General features: G+C 48.7%; 1 protein-coding gene across 2 annotated transcripts in view; it reads left to right on the top strand.

The window, feature by feature from the left end:
- The first annotated feature begins 5,215 nt into the window (after positions 1–5,215).
- GATA4 (GATA binding protein 4) overlaps positions 5,216–9,075 on the top strand; it is an 84,842-nt gene continuing 80,982 nt past the window's right edge. For both annotated transcript variants that reach the window (XM_074000227.1, XM_045397849.2), the window contains exon 1: positions 5,216–5,341. The gene's annotated coding sequence lies outside the window, so the exon portion shown is untranslated. The remainder of the gene's footprint in view (positions 5,342–9,075) is intronic.

Here is a 9,075-nt window from a genome sequence, read left to right as displayed (position 1 = left end):
TGGGCTTTCTGTTCTGTTCCATCGGTCTATGTGTCTGTTTTTATGCCAGTATCATGCTGTTTTGTTACTATAGCTTTGTAGTGTATTTGGAAATCAAGTAGTGGGATGCCTTTACCTTTGTTCTTTTTGCTTAATATTGCTTTGGTGATTCAGGGTTTTTTTTTGTTGTTGTTGTTGTTCCATGCAAATTTTAGAATTATTTTTGGACAGAGCTTTTTCATCATTAGCCCCGGCTAAAACATCCCAGGAAAATTCTCAGTGGATCCTCAAATTGGCCAAACTTGGGACATCTGTTGCACCTCAGCCACAGGGAGTGGATGTCCCGTAGGAAAGAGGATTTGTCCCTTGAAGAAGGGATGAGAGAGGCCATATGATGGGACAAGCCCTCCAAAAAAACCCTCTTGGCCCTTAAAAATGAAATAACCAGATGGCCCTTGGCCCTGTAGACCTTATATCCTTATGTCCCAAGGGGAGCAAGATGAATGCAAATACATAATTAATACATAAACACCAGAGATGGGAGATTGCAAATACGCACACACTCAACTTATGAAAAGACATTGATCTGACTAGGACATTAAAGGCTGAATAATGAAATGTTGAGCTGGTATCCCAAGTGACTGGAGGGTCTGGGATCAGATGAAACTAGTGCAGAGAGACTCCGAGGAGCAGGGTCAAGGGAGGGAAAGTATGAAAACATTCTCCTCGCACACACACAAGGTGGATGGGAGAATCAAATGAAGCAACAGAAGAGAATGCTTTGTAAACTGCAACCTGCTACACAAATTATTGTTGGTATTACTTAGCAAGGAGTGTGAGCTTGAGGGCAGGTATAATGAGTAGGTCAGAGTCAGCCTGGCACAGCAAAAATAAAATAATTTTTTTGAGATGAGGTCTTGCTCTGCCACCCAGGATGGAGTGCAGTGGTGTGATCATAGCTCACTGTGACCTCAAACTCTTGGGCTCAAGTGATCCTCCTGCCTCAGCCTTCTGAGTAGCTAGGACTATAGGTGTGTGCCATCATGCCCAGCTAATTTTTGTATTTTTTTGTAGAGACAGGATCTCATTATATTGCCCAGGCTGGTCTTGAAGTCCTGGGCTCAAGCGATCCTTCTACTCCAGCCTCCCAAAGTGCTGGGATTACAGGCTTGAGTCACTGTGCCTAGCCACAAGAATATGAGAGTTGAAGCCAGAAGACCTCAGTTCTAGGCTTTCTTGTAAAATTAGATAATAAGAGAGAATGCACACATAGGTCTTAGCACAGTGCCTGGTACTGGGAGAGCCCAAGAAATGGTGGTCATTGATCAAAACCGTCCCGGTTCACCAATGTCCCAGTTCAATGTCAATGTGTAGAAGCCAGAGGGAGGGAGTGTGGCTCAGTTGCAGATGTGGACCCAGCAAAGTGAGCCAGCGTGGAGCTGGGCCAGCCAAACTCTAAGGAGCACAGTAACTGCAATACCTGGGATTTTACACAAGAAACTTCCAGTAAACATTTACTGAATCCAATCAAACTGCAGCCTTGGGGGATGAAAATGTTAAGATTTCAATACTGATGATGGTTGCATAACCTTGTGAGATACTAAAGACCACTGACTCGTGCATTTTTAAAGGGTAAATTGATGGTATGTGAATTCTATCTCATTTTGTAACAGTGGAAGCCTAACAGGCTGGAACAGAGAGCGTCGCTCATTGCAGGATGGAAATGTGGAGTTCAGTCGGAACCTGGCCCATCAGGCCACTTGATTTCAAAATGTTCTCACTTCTGCCCATGCTGTAGGGACTTCAGGTAACTCCAGGGTCCCTTAGCTCTTCTGGAGACTCCGGTGTGAATAAAGTGCCACCCACCAGCAGTTCATCACTTAGGGCTTCCTAGTCCCTAGGGGACACTCTTTCCGGCAGTTCTGTCACCATGATGGGAGAAGCTGCCTGCTGAGCACTCCATAGCCAGCAGAGGCAATGGGATGTCAGAGGTGAAGGTCAAACACAGGTGCTCTTGTTACTGTACCACAACACTGGAAGTTATGCTTCCTAATTTTTTAATAAAGAAGTGAGTGTTCTCTCTGCTCCACTGCAGTTCTCTAGAGAACTTCATGTTCCACCTTCTTCCTTACTGCACATCACTCTCTCACAGAACTTCGGAGCAGGCAGGGCAATCTGCCCCTGAATATGACTCCAACTGCGATAAGTGGATGCTGCTGCTCCCAGTTACCTGCTACATACACAGGATGATGGAGACCTCCTCTCTAAATTTTGTATCAAAACTCCATGAGAGGTGGAAAATGGTATGGCAATTCCTCGAAAAACTTGCACATAGACAGGTCCATGTGAGCCGGCAAACCCCCTTCTAAGGATATGCCCAGAAGAATGGAAAGCAGCAACTAAAACAGACATTTGCACACCTATGTTTATGGCAGAATTAATCACAGTAACCAAAAGGTGAAAACAACCCAAATGCCCATCAACAGATGAATGGATAAACACCATACAGTCTTTGCGTGGCCCCTGCTGCAGCGCAGATGAAGCTTGAGGGCATGGTGCTAAGTGAAATAAGCCAGCCACAAAGGAATACATACTGTATCATTCCATTTATAGGAGGTACCTAGAGGAGTCACATTCAGGGAGGCAGAAAGTTGAATGGGGGTTGCCAGAGGTTAGGGGAAAGAGGGGAATGGAGAATTAGTGTCTAATAGGTGCAGGGTTTCTGTTTGGAAAGGTGAAAATGTTCCAGAGATGGAAGTGGTGATAGTTATACAACAATGTGAATGTACCTAATACCATGGAACTGTACACTTAAAAACGGTTAAAGCGGGATCGGGCACAGTGGCTCATACCTGTCATCCCAGCACTTTGGGAGGCCGAGGAGGGCGGATCATGAGGTCAGGAGTTCAAGACCAGCCTGGCCAACATAGTGAAACCCTGTCTCTATTAAAAATACAAAAATTAGCTGGGGATGGTGGCATGTGCCTGTAATCCCAGCTACTCGAGAGGCTGAGGCAGGAGAATTGTTTGAACCGGGACCTGGGAGGTGGAGGTTGCAGTGAGCCAAGATTATACCACTACACTCCAGCCTGGGCTACAGAGCAAGACGCCGTCTCAAAAAAAAAAGAAAAGAAAAGAAAAAAAAAACAACACACAGTTAAAGTGTCGGGAGGCTGAGGCAGGAGAACTAACTGCTTGAAACTGGGAGGCAGAAGAGGTTGCAGTGAGCAGACATCAGGCCACTGCACTCCAACCTGGGTGACAAGAGCGAAACTCCGACTCGAAACAAACAACGGTTCAAGTGGCAAATTTTGTATTATATGTATTTTACCATAATAATCATAAGTAATAAAAATAACTCCATAAGGGAAAGCTACATGTGAACGAGGCTCCTCCCTGGTGAAAACGGCAGGGCCCCTGGAAAGACAAAGCCTGGCCCTGGCCTCTGCATCTGTGCCTTGTACTGTTGGGCTCATGCGTCAGGAATTTTAATGATCTGACACCACAGGGAGTTTTACACTAAAATCTTCCTGAGGCATAGTTTCTACGAGTCATTTGGCAGGGGAAGAGTATAAAGCCAGATAACAATAATGGACACTTTATTCATCACTTGCAAAAATATTCAAAACCAAAAATTCTTGGAAGGGAAAAAATATTCATGTTTCCTTCATATTTTTCCTCACTCTTCCCAGCCTGATTCACCCCTCTAGTTCTGTTCCCACCTGATGACCATACGTTTACTCTTTGATTTCTGGCAGTTCACTTACCTTTTCTGTTTCAGTTTCCTGGCCTATATTTGTTTTGTTGTTGTTGTTGTTGTTTGTTTGTTTGTTTTGAGATGGGGTCTCGCTCTGTCACCCAGGCTGAAGTACAGTGGCATGATCTCAATCTTGACTCACTGCAACCTCCCCCTCTGGGGTTCAAGCTGTTCTCCTGCCTCAGCCTCCTGAGTAGCTGGGATTACAGGCACCCGCCACCACACTCGGCTAATTTTTGTATTTTTAGTAGAGATAGGGTTTCGCCATGTTGGCCAGGCTGGTCTCGAACTCTCGACCTCAAGTGATCTGCCTGCCTCAGCCTCCCAAAGTGCTGGAATTACAGGCATGAACCACCAAGCTTGATTTCCTGGCCTACATTTGGAAAAAAATATTAACTTGTCTGGTTTCTCCCTACCTTGCAGAGATTGTTGTAAGGATCCTGGGAGACTGTGAACTGGGAAATATGTTAAATAGAAATGTATTGGGTTTCTTCCTTTCCTCCAAACTGCCTTTGGGAGATACCAACTCCCAATAGGGACAACTTCCCTAAATAAAACCAGGCATGAGAGCAGGGAATTCCACAGCAGGCCTGTCAAGGGAGATCTGTTTGCCCAGTTCCTCAAATCACATGACAGTGGCAGCTCCCTGTGCCTTTCTGTGTTCCCAGCCCGGCAATGCTGGGTCATTTGGGAAGCAGCAAAGTGTGGTGGTCAGCAGAGCTGCACACCCATGGCACGCAGAGAATGAGCTCCCCATCACCAAGAGTATTCAAGTAGAGTACTGATAATCGCCTGGGAGGGTATTCCTGATTTAAGCAGTAGCTTGGAATTCTGAGGTCTCTTCCTATTCTAAGAAGCCATGGATTTCTTTAATTTGAAATTCAATACCGGCTCCATTTCTTTCTTGCTGTGACTTGGCCACAGGCACATTCCTAACCTCTCTGAGCCGGTTACCTCATCTAGGTTAATAATATAGCATCTGCCTGCTTGACCCTATTGTAAGGAGCTCAGAAATGCTGTTATAGCAGTGCTTGCAAAAAAATTGTAATTTGTAATTGCATGCTAGGAGGAGTTGCGCTGCTGTTACTATTATTTCCATGCCCAGAAGGCAATCACACAACAGAAGCAATGTCACAAAGCAGTCCTCCCTACCTCAGTCTAAAGGCAAGACTAGAGTCTGAGAGGAGTCTTGGGGTGCAGGAAGCACATACAGTGAACTGAGCATTTCTCCCCATGAACGGCGATTCCTCGGGTCCTTCTGAGTGACCTTCCAGAAGCATCTCTGGAACCTTGTGAACATTGACTTTTTAAAAACTGTCCAGCCAGAACTTCATTCCCTAGCAGAGTTTCCTTCCACTTTTACACACACACACCAAAAAAAAAAAAAAAAAAAAAAAAAAAAAGGCTTGCTGAATTAATGAACCACTTCTCTTATCTATTTTTCCTGTTATCTAATTCTGAGAAGGAAGCTGGGAGCTCAGAGGGAGCTGGGAGACAGCTCACAACGTCTCCCTCCCACCCGGCTCAGAACAGCCTGGATTCCCTGGGCAGACTTTGCCTCACACCAGGCCTTGAGCAGCCGCAGGGACGCCGCTCCCACCGCGGGTGAGTCCCCTCCTGGCCCTCCTGGTGACCCTTCTGCCGGGGGAGGCTGGGATGATGGGGGAATGGAAGGCTTGGGAAGCTCACCTTGCTCACCACAGTCTCCAGCTGTGGGGAGAGGGAGGTGGGGGAGGGGAAGGCACGGCTTCCCCAGCGTGGGGCCGAGGCCGAGGCTGGGTAGAGGCTTTGAGGCCTTTGCGGGACAGGAAGGAAGGATGAGGCTCTGTGCAGGCCGGGCCGCAGACGCCGGGCTTCCGTCCCACTTTCTTTCTGTGTCCCTTCTTCTTACAATTACGTGGCATTTTAGTTTCTCTATTTCCTGATTCAGCTTCCCATTCCCACAACTGGAAAAGGAGAGGGGTGGCTGTTCTCTCAGGAAAAACCTAAATAAATACATACACACCAGAAATCCAATGGCTCTGACCAGGTATGGCAGGACCATCTGGCCTCTGCTTCCTCTAGCACACCCAAATCCCCTGGGGCCCCCCGCAGCCGTTGGCGTCCTTTTAAGAACGCACTTGGAAAGTTCAGGCAAACCCTTCCTGGCCCATGTCAGACCCAGCCTAGTTTGCTTTTGGGTCAGCAAGTCTGCATGCTGCTTCCCGTCGGTTGGTTTCATTAGTTAGTAGCTAGCTCTCAGAGCCCTCAGGCTGGGATACTTTTCTTTGCCTATTCGCAGATCAAGGGTCGGCGAGGTTTGGTGCAGAGTTTAATTTTCGTTTATTCTGGAGCCAGACCTGTGATGGGAAAGAGGGGTGGGGGTAGATCTTGCAGGTGGACCGCAGCGATTGTATTTTTCTTCCCCAGGTCCACTGCATGCTTTGCAGAACTTGGTCGCTATGCTTTTGGTTGCACTCTTTTGCATACAAGTCGAACTTACCTCTGCTTCCTATAAAGCCAAAGTCTGGACAAATGAGTCTTGAATCTTATTTGTAGCTGAGAAAAGGACTGAGTCAAAATAATAATAATAATAATAAATAGGAGTGACAGCTTTGAGAAGGAGTGCAGCTTTGAGAAGGCACCGGTCAGTGTCATAACCAAGGCTCTGAGAGTTTGAAACCTACCAGGTTTCCTGTGCCTCCTCCACATGCTCACAGGTTGAAAGCAGAGAGTGGCATTTGTTCACTCTGTAGCCTCAGGAGGACCCAGCAAGGGCTCTTCTGGAATTGGGTAGGATTGAAGGCAAAGCCGCTCGGTCCTGGTGTACCTACTACAAATATTAGCTTTGCAAAGCAGAGAACAGAAAATTGTTCCCTTTGACTATCTTTCCATCTCCAGCAGCCCCGCCGGCTTCCAGGGGGTGAATTGAAAAGCTCTCACAAAACTTACACTCATCTGCGTTGCTTATCTTTCCCCTGCCCAACTCTCTGGCTTGCTTACCCTTGCTAATGTTTTCCCAGGGCTGATATTCCTGCTCTTCTGTACGCGGTCCAAAAATAAGGGAAATTGAAAGGGTTTTAGCTGGGAAAAGCAGGGACGGGCCAATCTGAGTTGAGGGAAAGCTGTTATTATGTAAGGTTGCTAGAATCCTGTGATTTATCATCACAAAATTGGATTGGCTTTTTAAGTAGTAGTAGCGGTAGTTGTTGTAGTATTTGTAGTACTAAGAAATGTTTTGTTTCTGCTGGTCTCATTTTGATAAGTCAATCTAGAGTAAAGGATACTTGAAAGTCCCACTTTATGAACTTCTTTTTACAGAGTTCGTTTTTAGTGACATAATCATTGCCACAGATTTCCTTTTTCTTCTAAGAATTTGTCTCTGAAAGTGATTTTGCAGTCACAAGTTCGATTGGAGGGGAGCCTTAAAGACAATTTTGTGTGCTTAGTATTGAGGAAGTGTTTATAAATTACTTTCTCCCTGTTCTAGTCTCAAGCCTAATAAAATATCAATTTCAAATAGCTTTCTAATGTCTTGTTATATTTGCCAAGTGATTTATAGGACAGAAAATTAGAGTTTGCGTGTGTAAAGTTCAGAGATATTTTAGAGCTTGGAGCAGAGGAGAGGAGAGGTTTTAGGGTTAAATTCAAGTCATCAATCTCCAATTGTCTAAACACTGCACGAAGTGGAGATTCGAGGCAATTATCCGAATAATTGGGGGGGGCACTTTCCCCTGAATTATCTAGATAAAAGTGTGACACAGGAGAATGTCCGTAGCCCTGAAGGCCCTGCCTCGAATCTCCCCGGTTGCGTGAATTCGGGCAATTTTTCTGCAGGTTCTCAGACTCGGGGATGGGGGAGGAAGGGGATGTTTCTAGAAGAAGCTTAAAGGGGGCTCGCGCCGCAAGACTGGAGGTGGAGGGCGTGCGCGGCGGGACGCCCCAGCCGGGTCTGATAAAGCCCCGAAGCCGATCTAAGGTCAATAAACTAGGCGGCGTCAGGCTCGGGCCGAGGGCCGGGAAGGGAGAAGAGTGGAGCCCGCTCAGGCTGGGGGCAGAATGAAAAGGAACCAGGACTGCTGGGGTCCAAGCCCTGGTCCGCTTGCGGGGCGCGCAGCCGGGGAGAGGAGCTGGGCGTTCGGCCTGGGCCCCTCCCCTGCCTGACCCCAGGACAGCCAAGCACCCGCGGCCTTAAAAGTATCCCGGCGAACCCCAAGTGGGCCGGGTCCTGGGCAAACTGCCCTAGCCCTGCACTGAGTTTGGAAAAGCGAACGGAAAGTGACATTTTTACAGGGACGAGGTTGGGGTCTGGAGGGAGATGGAGACCCCCGAATAATGGAAACGCAGAAGCCTCAGAGACACCACCAACAGGCAGAGAAGTGTCCCTAAGTGGGGAAAATGAGGAAGAGGGTAACAGTATTGTTAATTGGCCATGAATTTTAATCCCTGTTGTGTGTCGCCGAATAGTTTACAAACTCTTTTTGCATTGGGGTTTTGTTTCTCCCACTCCCTGCGTGATGAGAAGAAAGATTGGGACAAGTTAATCGGCTCAAAGTCACGTCGCTGGGGTCTCCTGTCAGGGGGCTTGGACCGGTTGTTAAAGGACTTACAGCCGCAGGTCTTCCCAAGGGAGATTCCCAATCAGAGCGCGCAGCCCGCGGGGAAAACATAACGCGCGCGGGTAAATGACGCCGCTCCCACCTAGGCCGCTCTGGGGCCGCTTAACGTCCCGAATGTCCCGACCCCCGGCTCAATCTTTGGTGGAAAGCCTGAGTGGGCAGGTGGGAGACGAGACGGTGCTGGTGGAGCGGGCTACTTCAGCAGCACGAGGCTGGGAAGATCCTCGCGGACAGGCGCGACAACGCGCCCTGGAGCCCGCGGATCTTTGCAAGTAACTAACCTGGCCCTCGGATTCATTGCGACTTTCCCGCCCTCGGCCCACGAGGCCAAGGAGCTCCCTCTCTTCTCCTCTCCGTTCCTGGCAAGGCCGAAGCCAGATTGCTTTGGATGCATTTCGACCCTTCTGGCGCCACATGGGCAGGGTAACCTTGGACGGGTGTCACGCCCACGTCCTTCGGGGTCGCATGCTGGTGGGCCAGGAAGCCCAGGCCATGCCCAGCAGGGTCCGAGCCGCGGTCGGTGGCGTGACCTCTGGCCAGGCCTGGAGCTTCTAGGAACGTGTCTCTGGTTGCCCGTTACTCCAGAGACCCCCACTTGGGGAGCGCGGAGTCCTCCAGCCGCTGCGCACTGATACCTGGGGCGGCGAGGGGAGCCCGGCTTCTGCGCACTCCTCTCCGGATGCGAGGTGCTCACCCACCCCTCTCCCGGCTCGCCCTGACGCCGCTGTCCCCACGCTCTCG

This window comes from Macaca fascicularis, chromosome 8, assembly GCF_037993035.2.
Source record: "Macaca fascicularis isolate 582-1 chromosome 8, T2T-MFA8v1.1".
Classification (NCBI taxonomy): Eukaryota; Metazoa; Chordata; class Mammalia; order Primates; family Cercopithecidae; genus Macaca; species Macaca fascicularis.
The sequence above is the reverse complement of the archived record's forward strand: the minus strand, read 5'-3'. Positions and strand labels throughout refer to the sequence as shown.